Source organism: Drosophila santomea, chromosome 2R, assembly GCF_016746245.2.
Source record: "Drosophila santomea strain STO CAGO 1482 chromosome 2R, Prin_Dsan_1.1, whole genome shotgun sequence".
In the NCBI taxonomy this organism is placed as follows: Eukaryota; Metazoa; Arthropoda; class Insecta; order Diptera; family Drosophilidae; genus Drosophila; species Drosophila santomea.
In genome coordinates this window covers 21,811,118-21,826,528 of record NC_053017.2, presented here as the reverse complement: position 1 = coordinate 21,826,528, position 15,411 = coordinate 21,811,118, and the positions used below count along the sequence as shown (strand labels likewise).

Sequence of the window (15,411 nt, the reverse complement as noted above, 5' to 3'; positions counted from 1 at the left end):
TACACGTCATTAAAACCGAGCTGTTCACCGCACTTCAAATTCCCATTGTTTTTCGGGGGGCTAGTTGGCTCCTTCAACTGAATGAATGCTGAATATTGTGTCCTAACATTTAAGGGCTTTATTATTTGTTGCTCATTTGCTGGATCCGGATTTGGCTTTATTTTCCACTTTTCCACGCTTTTGACTGGTTGTAAACGCCCGTTAAATTTGCCATGAAATGGTTTTGACACTTTTTGTCAATGCAATTGGTGTTTTTAAGTCCGCTCAACCAACCGTATAGAAAACAGGATGGACAATTAGTGGCCGTGGCACTTGAATAATTGTGTGTGACAAAATGTATGTAAATGGGGCAACCATGCAATGTAATAACAATAGAAACCACTGATTTGCACGGCCTTTTAATTTATAATATTTGTATTTTTTGTATTTTTTTATCCATCATCCGAAGCTGTACTAAATCAGAGCCAGTCCCTTTTAAATCGGATTAAACAATATCAATAACATATGGTGCCCATATTCACTTACTCGTCGAGTGCAGATAATACGTAGAAAAAGCCTGTTCGCATAGCATTAATTGATTGTTAATATGGTAGGGCTTTTGCGGTCACAATTAAATGATTAATGCGATTGTCTGCGGCACAGCGCGATTCCAGCATGCGGGGATATAGTAGATATATATGCATATGGTCGGGCTGATTCGATGCATTAATGGCCTCCACTCAGCCACGTCAGCTGAAGGATGTCGGCTGAAGGACGTTCCCGAGCGGGCCAGGAGTGGCGGGGCAAGTGTCATTAGGCCAACTCTCTTATCGCTCAACAATCAACGTCAAAGTGGGTGGATGGGTGGCTGACTGGGTTGATGGGTGGCGCCAGAGACATTGAACCACTTAAGCGTTTTTGTTCTCAAGTGTCACGCCCCCTTTGTTGCAGCGGAGAGCGTATTATCATCGCAGTTGCCCCAACTTTCACCTCCTTCGACGTACGACGTGTTTTGCACTTTCTCTAGTGCCGAGCCATGGCATTCGCACTTGATATCCATATCCGTATGGCAGGATACGTCTCGAAATGTGTCAACAATAAACCCTCACACCCATGCATTTTGTTTTCATTCTTATTTTTATTTTATTCCATTTACCTAACCCACAATGCCCGGTGACAGCATGCTGAATATTTTCACCGGAATGTCGGTCTGTGTCTGGTTACTCTAGTTATTCGAAATACTCCGACCAGTCAGGGGTAAATTCTTTAAAGCCCACGTTCCGGGTGAGAGTTCTTTAAAATCGAGGGCCTGTTCTTATGAGCTCTTTGCAGACAACTAAAATTATGGTCAAATCATAGCCACCAAACGATGAAATACTCGTGAATGTATACATCATGCTGCCAAGTGCTGACCTTGTGGCCAATGCTCCCTGCCATTTTTTATGGGCGAAAACAAAGCAGAGCCCCAAGTTGAGGGCATAATGGATCATAAATGCTCTGGCTCCGAAAATGTGATTTTATTCTGTCTGCTCCGACGCGTCTTTTGCCTCCATTATCCCCGACTATTCCCGACTTTGGCTTATGGAACCAGGTCCTAGGTCTTATTGCTGCCCGGCTCCTGGATTACACATACGAGTATAGTGACATTAGTGTCCTTTGTGCATATATGACCGCACAAGTGTGTATTTTTATGACATTCTGTTTGCACTCAGCACTTTGGGATTGTCATATTTTCTTACCACCGAATAAGTGATGGGTGGGATTTTGGTAAGAGAGACAAAATCTTGTAAGTGGAATGTGCAGGTATTTAAGCTGCACAGAAGGCATTGAATACTTCGCAGAGACTTTAAGACTGGCAGCAGCTTCCAGTTTCCAGCTTCCATCCAGGCCATTAAATCAGCTCCAATTAGCACCGAAGTAGCATTAAAATGTTCGAAAAATGGCCAAAATTTGAATTTGTACTGCCAATAAACATATCTAACTATTCCAATCACTTTTTTTTATAATTTTCGAAAAAAAATATTTTTACAAATTTTCGCATTTTTGATAAGGGGTACCATCATCAAAATTTGCGAAAAATGGCCAAAAATTTGAATTTCCTTTTGTGAGCATATCGGGATAGGGAATTTTGTTACGAATTCAACGAGGTATGACATTCCACTTTTGGACAACTACTTTTATTGCTATCGAAAAAATAGTGATTATTTTTTATCAAAACAATACAAAAAAAATTTTTTGCCAAAAACGTGAAATTTAATTCGGGGTTTTCGCCATATCTTGGCCAAAAAAGGTGGCAGAGCTAAAATGAAGACCGTTTTTAACTGCCAATAAACATAGCTAACTATCCCAATCACTTTTTTTATAATTTTCGAAAAAAAATATTTTTACAAATTTTCGCATTTTTGATAAGGGGTACCATCATCAAAATTTGCGAAAAATGGCCAAAAATTTGAATTTCCTTTTGTGAGCACATCGGGATAGGGAATTTTGTTACGAATTCAACGAGGTATGACATTCCACTTTTGGACAACTACTTTTATTGCTATCGAAAAAATAGTGATTATTTTTTATCAAAACAATACAAAAATATTTTTTTGCTAAAAACGTGATATTTTAATTGGGGTTTTCACCATAACTTGGCCAAAAAAGGTGGCAGAGCTAAAATGAAGACTTGAACTGCCAATAAACATAGCTAACTATCCCAATCACTATTTTTATAATTTTCATCAGTAAGCCTGAGCTGAATCCCGATGAATCCCCATCCGACAGTCGTTGAGTGTCTGAATGGGCTGAGTCGTGGAGCCATCAGTTAATTAATGCCATTAATGGCATTAATGTCCTAGCAGTCGCTCTCGAAACCAGTAATTAACCGAGTTGACAAATCAAGTTTGGCCCACAGGCTCCAAGACGAGGCTCCAAGGATTATATCAGTTAGCAAGCGGGCCTAATTAACAATAAGCCAAGGTGTTAATATCCCGACGACGGCAACCCAAAAGTTCGCTTCCCGCCCGAAAAACATTTAATCCCATTCGGAGACAAGGTGGAGGCAGTGAACCATTGCCACCCACCCTCATCCACACATTAAAAAACCATTTGAAAGGATTAGGTTCTCACAGTTGCTTACCTTTTGCGAGAGCCAAAATGTTAAAGCCGAAAAGTTGTTGTGCCGAAGATGAAAACGCCGAGATACAATGTTAAGTATCTGTGTAATCCCAAAACAATTTATTAGCCGGGATGGCAGTCAGCCGAGTGGGAAGCCAATTAGGTTAATGTGTCGAATGAAATAGCAAAAATAAATTCCAAATATAGAAGACGGCCGTAATTAAATGCCCTTAAAGTTAGACAGCATCCGAAATGTGAGGATTTTGTGTGTTTGCACTGGTTGTAAGCCCTGTGCCATATTTATTTCTGAGGGGATTTGTGCGTAATGCTTTAATGAAATTCATAAAACGAACTGTAACTGCAAAAGCATTTAAATGTGGACATCTGTGCAACGAAAACGTGGGAGCTTGGGTGCACGACTCCTGCCCTCGGATCCTGCCGTTTTCTGGAACACTCCTGTCGGCAGGGGGAGGGGCGGGAACACCACGAGTGTTCCTGAGACACTCACAAAGGGCTTGGCACGCTCACAGAGCCGGGCTTACATGCGTTCTGGGTCCCTTAGAGTGCAGGATAGTTGCGCCGAGTTGGCCACAGAGTTGGCTCTGAAAAGCCATTTATCAGGACATTGCATAACAATGGCGCCCTGCCATAAAGGATATTCAAAGGAGCTAAGCTTTATGATTTGAACACGTGTTAACAACATATAAAAGCAAGCAGCGATTTTGCCAAAGGCGAGATTCCAACTAAATAACACTGAGTCCAAGATGGATTTAGTGGAGTAGAAAAACCTAAATCGCTGCCCTCCACATTGAAAGTGCAAAGTGAGTGCTCTTGCGGCGCTTCTTGGGCAAAAACCACTCTGCGGGCTTCATAATTTATAACAGAACGCAGCCATCAAACATAATAACTCTTGAATAAGAGGTGCCGTGGGCAGGATCTTGAGTGAAGTTCGCAAATTGCACGGATCATAAATTAGAATCAAGAGCAAACAGTCTTTTCTCAGAATGGGAAAAGTTTGCTAAGCAATTTTACTTAGGAAGGACTCACTCAATAGAACACTTGGTTCACTTTCGTGATGGTGCAGATTACTAACAGCTCTAAAAGCTTTTTGTTAAATCTATAAAGACAACATATTTCATTTGAATTAGAAAATCTTCTGTAGCTTTTTATTCTTCTATCTTGGCCAAAATGAAACCAAAAGTCCGAAAAAAGGTGCTAATGGGCGGAACATACTCGAAAAGCCACAATTATACTGGAGATCTCTGGAGCATCCGCGTAACGCTCGACGGAAGTGGTTCCCCTAGCCTGTTGCCAACTTCCGGCGGAAGTAATACTCCCATAGAGCCAACGAGTACCGGGCATGAAGATCCCAGCAACACATGCACATGGCGAAAAGTCAAGTGCATGCAGGGGCGGCTGGGATGAAAAGCCTGGGAAAGTGGAAGCTGGCTGCCACAAAGCAGCTGTAAAATAGTTTTAATATCCGCTGGCAAGTTTTATTGTGTTGTTGCTGCTTGCCCCCCTCTCCTCTCCGCTCATTTCTTAAGCTTTCCCAGTGGGGGACCTCGCTCGGTTTTCTTGGTTTCCCCTGGTTTTCCTCTGTTTTCCCAGCTTCCCCCAGTTTGTCACCTGCCCTGGTAGCTGCCAGCTGTGTGATTGCACATTCATAACATTTCCCATCAGCCGCCAGCTTTGTATGCTATATTGCACAGGCCCTTTGAATTGGAGCTCATTTCTAGCATTTGGCTTGCGGAAATTTGAACTTCGTTGAATCAAAGTGCACGCCCAAACCCCACATCCAACCCGTTTGGTCCCATCTCAAAGTGTCTGTCACTAAATAAACTTTGATTTATTTACACACACTTTGCACTCGAAACGCCCCCCTTTCAAAGGAATGTCCTTTTAGACAGGACAACTATTTCGAGCCCCGTCCTTGCCGTCTACTTTGCGATTCTCAATTCTGGTCTGGGCTCAAGGTAGATTTCAGTTTTGGGCATCTGGCCAAGCTCAACAAATCTGAATTTCCTGGCTGTTATGCCGTCCAGACAATTAGGAAGTACATTTCCAGACGTGCCACACACGCAAAACTAATGAGGTGGCCCTTTGAGTGCACTCAAATGGTCCGCAAGGTGTGCAAAGTGAGTTAAATTGTAACAAACGTGGCCTTAAGTCTGCTCCTCGCTCGGTTGGCGCACAAGACCAGTCCTAGCCATAAAGTTTAATCTTAGAAAGTTGTTTAATAGCCCTCTGCTCATTTTCTAAAAACTCATGATTGCTTGAAAGTCTGCTCCATAACATATGAGAAAGGTGTCTAAAAGCACGCAACAAAAGAGTTGAACTCAGTTTCGACACTATCATTCGCCTGTATAGCCATTGATTTCAGATCTCCATGGGGCTATGAGGCCCACTCGATTTAAATATGTAAACGGAGCCCTTATGCTGCGAAACTCGGAAGATTTTTCATCCTTTGCTCCACTATGTAGACAGCTCAGCAGGGCTGAAAGAGTTTGAAAGACTTGTTGCCGGATGAGAATCTGCATAAATCCTCGTTAACGATGTCGCAACTCGTGACAATATGAGCAAGGCAGGGATTCACCATCTACTGCCATCCGTGGAAGTGCCTGTGCAGTAGTAAACTTGAAAGGGGGAAATTGTTGCCACTGCAGGAGTCGTCAAGTGAATTGCACAGCCCGTCGCCCACTTTCCACCTCGTCAGGTGGAATCCGGGGGAGTCCAGGTGTCCTGGTGCTCGGCTCACAATGCATACGCGTTTGCTCAACACCGATTGCTGCATATAGATTGGAAATCGCTGCGAAGGCAGAGCTATTCACATTCACCTGTTGACACGGTGACTTTTCTCCGAACGCGGCTAAATGAATTATCGCTTAGCTCTAACTCATCCACCGAATCACGCAGGATTTTCCGTGTGGCTGCCAGCGGCTTTAGTACCTCCAATGAACCACAAAATGACTTGGGCACAAGGATCGAGAGCAATCCTTGAATTCGGGTGAAAAAAGTACTGGCAAGCTGAAATGTTTGGTTACTCCTGGGTGTATTTTTCATCTTCGGTGCACGTACTCTGAGCCCCACTTGTTACCCATTCTTCTGGCATAGAAGCAATAAAATCACGTAGAAATACTTACGAGCTAAACTTCCACACTCGACTTTCGTGGCCTTGGCCTTGAACAAAAGAGCTGGAATTTTCGGAGGGAAAACATGAAATATTCCCTGTGATTATGGCCCAGAATAAAAGCCAAGATGGACTATTATTGGGCTACCGAACAAACCAATTACCGAGCGAGCATTCCTCTATTGCCTATGCAAATGGATGTCACTTCTGGCAGTAATCCCCCGGATTATTGCTTTTCCAACTGCACTCGAAGTGCGCTCTGCTCGACCAGAGCACTTGGCTTAAATCAAATTTCAGGGGAAAAACACAATTTCAGCAAGTAGTCGGGAGACTGGCTACAAATCTAATGAAGAGGGCATTCCCCGGCAATCGGAGATGCTTGCCGCATCCATCTGGCTCTGATTGACTCCAGTGGCTCCACCAGGATTGAGGATTGGCGTACCAAGTACAATGGAGTTTCTGCAGGAGCGAACTAAAATAACTGAGAACGGATTGCCGTAGAGCGAAACTTTCGTTTCGAGTGCTTGAATGGCAAATGGTAAGCACAACCACAAAACGACGAGTGAGCAGCACGTAAAAGCGACTTTATTGTTTGCTCCATTCCTGCGGCTCTGCGACTTTGTCGCTATTTAATGCAAGTTTCCTCTCAGTGCATTGCCATCGTTGCAGCTCGAATATCTGCACTGCAATGGAAGTCACCAGTGCATATCTAATATGCATTCATAAACCTTTTTACCAACGCGCTACTTTGAAAAACAATGTAGTGATAAAATAATAAAGGTGGGATCTTATGGTCTTTAGTCCGGCTTATGTGTTTTACAACTTCCCACAGCTCGGAAATTCGAAGAGAGAAGAGCCATTCAAGGCACAACATCTTTTCCCAGTGTAGACATTGTTTTTCCAAACATTTTGCCCGCACTTTGGCAAATAGAATCCAGTTCCTATGCGGAAATACTCCTATTTTTCGGCAGTTGTTTGCCCTTCGCAGCTTAAAAATGTTTTTATGCGCTGCAGATAAATAAAATGCTGTAATATTCAGGCGCAGGCCGAATAGACCGAACAAAAACACCCAGCTGGCACCCATGTATGCAATATTTATTCATACATATATAGTATAGGCGGGCGCTTAAATGCAAGCCATTTAAGGCGTGTTTTGGCCCAAACGGAAGTTGGTGGATGTTGTTTCAGCCACTGCTGTTGCTGTTGTTGCTCGTTTCGTTGTTGTCTCCGCCACCTGTCGCCGGAGCAGGACTTGAGAGCTGATATTTCAGCCCGGCTTTATCCAGCCTCCACATCTCCACATCTCGGGCGCACACGGCGTATGAGTAATCCGCATGACGAACGGCGCGAAAGTGCGCGTTCGTTCCACATTTTGCACTTTTTTCGCATTCTGCAAGCGCAGCTGCCGCCGCCGCAAGTTTGTGCTGAGTAAATTAAATTTTAACTGTGAGTTTAGCTTAAATGGAAAGTTTCCGATCCCCCGGGGCCACTGAAGTTGAAGGATGGAAGGGTTGGCTCAGTGAGCCCTTCGACCAAGAAGCCCCTGCCTTTCTTAGTTTGGAGGGTCTTAATTAAAACGCGAAACTTGCTCTTCATGTGTTTTTGTGCGCCTCTTGATGCTTAATTAAAATACTTATACGACATGTTCTACATGCCCGCGTACATAACTGTATCTGTATTTGCATATGTATCTGTATCTGCATCTCTTTCGGCTTCTGTATCTGTATCTGCAGAGTGTGTCAACAGCTGCTCAGCCCACACCTGTCGTCCATGTGCTCACCTGTGCCCACCTGAATGGAGTGCCCTTCTCCATCTCGCGCTTCCCTCCTTAAAGCTCCTTGGCAAAATTCTTGGCAAAAAGTGCGCAATCCGCGCTAATTTGCCATTCCCTGTTAAGTGACACCATTAGCTGGCTTCGCCGCTTTGGCTTTTAACCGATGATGAGCTGCTCAGCACTCAGCACTCAGAAAATGTGGTTAACAAAAAAGTGTAATCCCTTCCTTTTTCGGACTTATACACTTATCAGAAGAAATGAGTTGCAGCTTAAAGTGCCATTTCCATATTTCGTGAATTCCCAAGTCCACAATCTTGCGATGCCCCCGAAGATATTTTAATTAAAGGCCGTTAGTCTTTCGGCCGGAATTCGGCGGCGCACAGCGTTCAAGCTGGCTCATAAAATGAATTATGTTAACAGCCATCCGTTGGCGGTAAATTTCGGGTGCCCAACTGCCATAACCGCATTTTTCGTTCATATCACCGTTTTTGGTTTTGGTTTTCGGGTGTCGTGACTGCGGCTGGCGTTTTATGGCATTTCTTTGTACAGATTTTGCGGCTGGCGGTTGCCGCATTGACGCTGACAGCCCGACAAACCAACAAACCGACAGAACGACAGCCAAGTGACTGATCCCTCCGCCATAAAGGACATTCCCGTACACATCCAGGATGGGGCAGGATGCTCCTTGGCGGCTCTCAGACTAATGAGCGGATGCGCCCGTCGCCCGGCGGTTTAAGCCAGGAATTTGTCGGCGACGTCGGGCTTAAATGAGTTTAAGCGATTTGACTTGAAATAAGAAATACACCGAATTTATAAGAAATATATTTCAGCATATAGTTGTATATATTCGATCCTGACTACAATGGGCTTAACTATTGTAACAAGAAAACAAGCTTCTAAGGATTAGCAGGATCTGTTTGGTTTTTGTTGCAGCACTTTGCCCTTACTTGTTGTGATTGGTTCTTAATGGCCTAAATGGTCTAAAGTTCCGAGCATTAGGCCCTGAGTAACAACTTTCTGTGATTAAATGCATGCATTTATGCATTTATAAGTGGCGTAATCGCCATCTGCAGCCCAAACCGCAAGACAAGAGGTTATGGGGGTGAAATGTCACTGGCTTCGATCACGCACATAAGCAGATTCCCGGGATTTGGAACCCCTCCTCCTCACACTCGCCTCCCCGCTGCGGTTACCCCTGGCTTTGAGTGACAATGTCTTGTTAGTCAAATTGGATTTCGCTTGGCTAACTTAAAGCATATATGCGTACTTGTGCGAACGGGTTTATGCATCCTTGCCTCAGTTTTCGCCGAAGCTTATGGGAAAGTTGAAAAAGGGTTATCAGCACGCAATCAGACCGCACCCCGATCCCAAACGGAGGGCTCCGACCTCCGGCCTCCAGGAGGAGGAGGAGTGCTCCAGTATGCCAGCGGAGGATTGCCGCCCCCAGCTTCGACTTCTGCTCCTGACGTTTATTATATTGCATTATGCGAACATTTCTATTGGTATTTATGCGCGTGCTTCTTGTGGCAACGCTACTTCTCCTCTCTTCTCCTCTCCTCTCCGCCTGCTTTTTTTAGGGGCATCCCATGAAAGTGGGCGTGTGTCCTAATTTGAAATGTGGTGCTTGACTTTTTATACTCGCAGGAGGAGTGTGGTGTGTAGTATGTGTGTTTGCGACACTTGAGGCGCGGCGTTTTGGAATTTTATTTAATGTGCTTTCATTTTTCATCCCTCAGCGCGCCGTGTTATTGGCAGACACATGCGGCTGTCTATTTATGAATTATTTATTGATGGCGGATAGGGAGGACAACAGCAGGACTGAAAATGCTGAAAACACATAGTAGACAGTAGACTGTAGACAGTTAAGTAAAGTTTCGCCCTGGCTTGACAGCCGCAGAGAACTTGTGTCGAATTATCCATTCAAATTGGCAGCGAAAACTTTAGCAGAAACTTTTCAGTCCAAAAGCCACAGCCACCGGAAAGTCGGAGCCAACTGATAAGTATGCAATGCAGTGACATCTGAATGTATTAGGCCCAATTCGATGGGATCGAGGCGAAGGGTTGTACGACTTAACTCGATTCATATAATTAAATGACAAAAAAGTGGCAGTGGCACGTGTTCCTGAGCGGAACAGGAAATAAATGACGACATTTCTAAATGACGGCTAGATATGCCGCCAAAATTCTGCGGCTAAGGCTGAACATTAAGCCGCCCAAGTCGGCCAGAAATCTGATCGGGATCGGGACAACAGGGCGGATGGTGACAGAGATAAACGTAGACAAACGATGGAATCCCCGCGGCTGGTGGCACTCACAGCACACATACAGACACATACAGAAGCCTACATTTACATTATTCATATATTAAAAAAAGAGGCGCAGGGTGGCCCGAAAAGGGAAAAGGGGGCGAACGCCAAGTAAATAACACTACAATGTGAAAAAATGAAGATGAATGCGAAAATATTGCGTATCCGCCGGGATGGCATCGCATCGAATCGCGCTGCGGGTGGCAGCCCTGATGTTTGGTCCTGGCAGTTGTGGTGACAAGCCCGCCCCGGTTTATGGCCTTTAAATCCGATTTCGATATTAAATCCTGCGGCACGTAAGTGCCAAGTTAAGTTGTGCGAATGCTCAACAACGCAAAAACGCAAATACGGAAAACTTGTGCACTGCTATTTGCGAATCAATCAGACTTATTTATTTTGTGCAGAAGATTAGGATCGGAAATAAATAAGAGTGGGCGAAAAATCTGAGGGAAATTTCGCATGCCTATGGTGTGGCAAAATTTAAAACCACTCATAATTCCAAAGTGCCTGTAGGAATTTATTGGAGCAAGGCAAAAAAGCCAACTTTATCAAGTATACGCAGTCTAATGGATTTTGCGGGTAACAAAAAAGAATTCCCCAAGCAAAGGAGGCTGTGAAATAAAATTGTATATAAATCACTGCACAACTTCACTTGGCGGAGCAATAAAAAGCCATTAAAACATATAAATGTGATTTAATTCAATAAATCGATATGAACAAACACAGCTTCATATAAAATTCGTACCAGAAGAAGTAAAGCCGAACAAAGAGTTCGAAAAGATTATATCGCCCAAAGTTGAAGTAAGGGCTCTAAAGCTGTGGAACAGCAGATAAACAAAGAAAATACCCAATGCCAAAGGAAAAATCGAGAACGAAAAATGAGGAAAAAAACGGGAGCTGTAATCCAAAATAGCCATCACCGAGTTTGTGGCGGAAGGTTGCAAGCCAAATTTGCGACTTAAAGTTCATTTTTGGGGTTTTGGCCATTTGTTTGGGAAATTCTGCAAAACGGTTTTGGGGCTTGGGAACGGATTTAATGTCACTTTAAGTGGATTTCAAGCATGATTTATTTAATTTCGGGTAGAGGCAGAAATACAAATTTAACGTCACTCAGCTCCAGTTTTTTGTACGCACGAGTATTGACAAATTAAATATGTGTCTAGCAGAAAAGTTCATTGAATATTGATTGAGCTCTAAAATGGATTTACTTTTATTGCTGCCATCGAGAATGCATAAGTCGCCTGGGCTTTCAGCACTAAACTTTTAATCCATCGAATAATATTGACTATATCGAAAATTGAAAAATTGAGCAAATACAAGTAAGCTCGTATATGAGATTGCATATATATTTATGTTCTGCTTCATTAGCCAAATTGAAAGCGTTTCATTTTTTCCGCAATAATTTAATAATTCAAACAGACTCACTCTGCCATTTGCTTTTATAAGCAAAATCAATGTTGCTCTTGCATGCATATAAAAGTTTACATAAAAGTTTACATAAAAGTGGTTTGTGGATTCCGTAGTGACCGCTATAGCCCTCGCTGCTGCCAATCAATAAATCATTTCCGCTGCCTCTAATTAAATCCGATTCCCCCTCCCGCCATCCGTTCACAGTAGCTTGAATTATCAAAGGAAAAGCTCAAAAATAAATCCCATTAAACTGGTAAATCGCCGAGGGCGTCGAAACGCGAAAAAAGCGACTCGAAACACCAGCAAGAACTGCCTGAAATATGGCAGCGTAAAAGTTAAAGTGCCTTCAAGAAAGTCGAGAAACGAGTGTCCCAAGTGCCGCCAAGTGTATTACATTTCTCATTCTTCGCCGCGCCCTTTGTTTTTCTCGGCTTCTATTCCGGCACTGGAAAATCCATTTCCCTCCCCCCCGCCGGATTCTCTGGGGGATTCCCGTCAACGCCGAGGCGACTTATGCCTGCCACGACTTTGTGCCCCAGACTCTAATTCAGACCGAGACTCAGACTACACAAATTATGATAAGCACTTAAGTATAATAGGCCATGGAGCAGCAATCAATGCGGAGCCCAGGTCCCCCTCCCTGCTGACTATTGGCCAAATGAAAGTCCGGGCGAGAAGCTCCTCCGAATGATTCGCATGATTCGGATGATTCGGTGCCAAGTGCATGGTCAGCAGCGGTCTCTTTCTACGGCCATCGCGCCGTCTCTCTCTCTGCTGGGCCGACAAACAAAATCACTTAGACGGCTGTCGACATTTGTGCTTGCCAAGAAAATTTACAAAAATAATATAAAACTGCAACGGAAAAGCGTGCCAAATAGTTGTTTTCCCCGCCAACTTCCTCATTTCTCCATTTGTGTATTTGCTTATAAATATATACATACATATATATTTACACAGGCGAGTAGTGAAAACTGCAAATGCAAACTGAAAACTGAAAACTGAAAACTAAAAACTGGAAGAAAACAAAGCACAATCCCAGCCGGAAAATGCCTTGAAATGTGTCAGAGGCATACATTGTGAGTGGAAAAACTGGAAACTCCGGCCAAGTCGAAATAAATTATGGCAACACAAGAAAAATTTGCTTCAAGCAGCCCACACGCCTGTCCAAAGCAAAAACCCAACTGGGTTAGTCATGGAATTTGACTAAATATTATACGAAGCGCCAAATCCCAATGGATCTATTTGCCAAACTTAACCGCACCAGACCAATTTCATACACACACTGAATGAGAACTGCCCCTGGACCTCCAATGGCATTAGCACATGGCAGTTGAAAGGCTCCCAGAGGCCCCGAAAGGAGTAAACATGCTGGATTTTAACTGCAGCCATTGACTGATCAACTGCAAACGGGAAAATGACGAGGGAAAGCCAGGAAAAGTGTGGAAAAGTGGGTAAGAGAGGAGAAAACTGGCGAGCAAAAGCATTTGTCTGCCCAATTTAACTATCGCCCGATGGCAAACAAACCTGCCCGGCTCCGTTTTGCGGCTTCCCATCTGTCCCCACGGTAATGGAGCCCTAAATCTGTAGGGCGGAATACATACATATCCAGGCGCGGACGCTTGTCCGGGGAGGAGTGGCCTCCGGGCGGAGGAGGGCCAAACAAGATGCAGAAGGCGCTTATTATTGTTTGCCATTCAAGCATCACCCGGACCTCGCAGTGCGGAACCCAAAACATTGGAACCCGAACATCGACAACTGGAACAGTGGATCAATGGACCTCTCGACATGAAGCGCGGCGGAAACCAAAACCAAAACAATGGAGGCGCAGCGAGTCGACGAGAAATGACCGATGAAGTGAACGGAGCGGGAAAAGCGCAGGGATCCGGAAACTGGGCGGCGAAAGTTACGCCATAAAGGGCCATTAACTATTTGTGGCCAGCTACACAGCAAGTCCAAAAATGGCTGCCACCTAATGTCCAAATAAGCAATTAGTTGGGGCATTTTCTAGGTGAAATTTAATTGTATCTAAAAGGCAACTTTCCATTGCACACATTTAGTCACATTTAGTCACAAGATTAGTTAGCGACAACACGGCGGATGTTAAACTGTGATGTTGCTGCACGAAAATCTTTAAATTGCGCATACGCCGCGTGGGCCGCGTTGGCAAACGAAGCAATTAAAGGGAGAGAGAATGCAAATATCCGGCTGACCAAAAGGAGCAAAGCGTAGTGAATTAATGTGGCGTCAAATTGAATGACGAGCCGCTGCCTACCGCCAGAAAAGGTGCAAAAAGAACGCGCAATGGAATTAAAGATGCTGATGGAGCTGAAGAGGGCGCTGATGAGAGGAGGGGCCCTGAGAAATGGAACGACAATTTCATTTCAAAAATGCAAGATGCCGTGATGAAGCTGATAAAAATGAAGTGGATTCCTCCCGGAATTATAAACAGCTGTAAGGAGGAAAGGGAAGATGCCAGACAGCCAGCCAGCCGTCTGTCCACTTGGGATCCGTAACAAGGACCTGGACAACAGACAGGTGGGTGGCAGGAGGAGGACTCGCTGTCACGTTTCAGTTAGTCAAATAAAAAGGGGCATTGCCGCGGGCCAGGACAGCCGGAGTGATGAACGGAATTATAGGGAGAGTTCCTGGATACTCTGTGTTCCATAATGAAGACCCTCGACTGGCAATCCGTTTAAGACTCGTCAAAGGTTTCTCGATGTCCGCCCGGAGACAGAATCGAAGTGGAAACTGCGAAGATGCTGCATTTTAATTGAAGTTGCCTGGAAAATGCACAGAGCAAATGCATAGGTTGCTACACCTACAGACATTTGTTTGATAGCAAATATTCGCAGATAATTGGCAGCATGCATTGTCTTGAGTCCAATTACACTTGAAAGTTGTGAGAGCCATTTGATTTGGAGCAATCATAAATTTTTCATGAATCTACACATAAATGGTTTTATTGCTCAATGCGCAGGCAAACCAAATGCATATCCATATCCATAACCATATCCATAAAACAAAATAAATGCTTCGTTAGAGCCGTTTGTGTGCCCGGGGGATAATTTAATATTTTCTTTGACACTCGAAATCCAAACAATTCCCGGGGCCACAAATGAATGCTTTGTCATGATTTCTTTCATTACAGACACCGACCGACTTCAAATGACAAACCGCACGAGAAACACTGCCAAAGTCAACGAACGACTGCAGGCGCAATCTGAGGCAGGTTTAATGAGAGCTCGCTTTCTGAAAACCCCCACCAATAGTAACTAACCCATACCAATACCCATCCCCACCACTCCTTTATCCCTATTCTTGCCCACACATGTGTGCGAATTATTATCCCGACCACACACATACGCACATATAGGACTGAGTGTTGATTTACATTTTTGATTTATTTTATTTATTTAAGCCATGCCTTGTATCTCTATGCCTCTGTGTCTGTGTCTGTGTCTGTGGGTGTGTCGTCGTCTAGGCCACAGAAATGCCAAATGGCAAAGCAACAAAGCTGGCAAAAATATTGCTGGCCATAATTTTCGTGCTCTCATTCGTATATTTTGTGCATTTTTTTGTTATTCGGTTTTTCGGTTATTCGCTTTCTGTGGATTTATCGCAGATTTTGTTCTTTATATAAGTGCTTTGTTTGCCTCCTTGTCCTGCACAATTCCCCCTGTTTAGGAATTCCAAAACGAGCTGAGCTGAGA

The 15,411-nt window shown here is 44.0% G+C and overlaps 1 protein-coding gene across 1 annotated transcript in view; it reads right to left on the bottom strand.

The window, feature by feature from the left end:
• Positions 1–15,411, bottom strand: part of LOC120445709 (5-hydroxytryptamine receptor 1D) — a 36,852-nt gene that overhangs the window by 18,474 nt on the left and 2,967 nt on the right. The gene's annotated exons all lie outside the window — the stretch shown is intronic.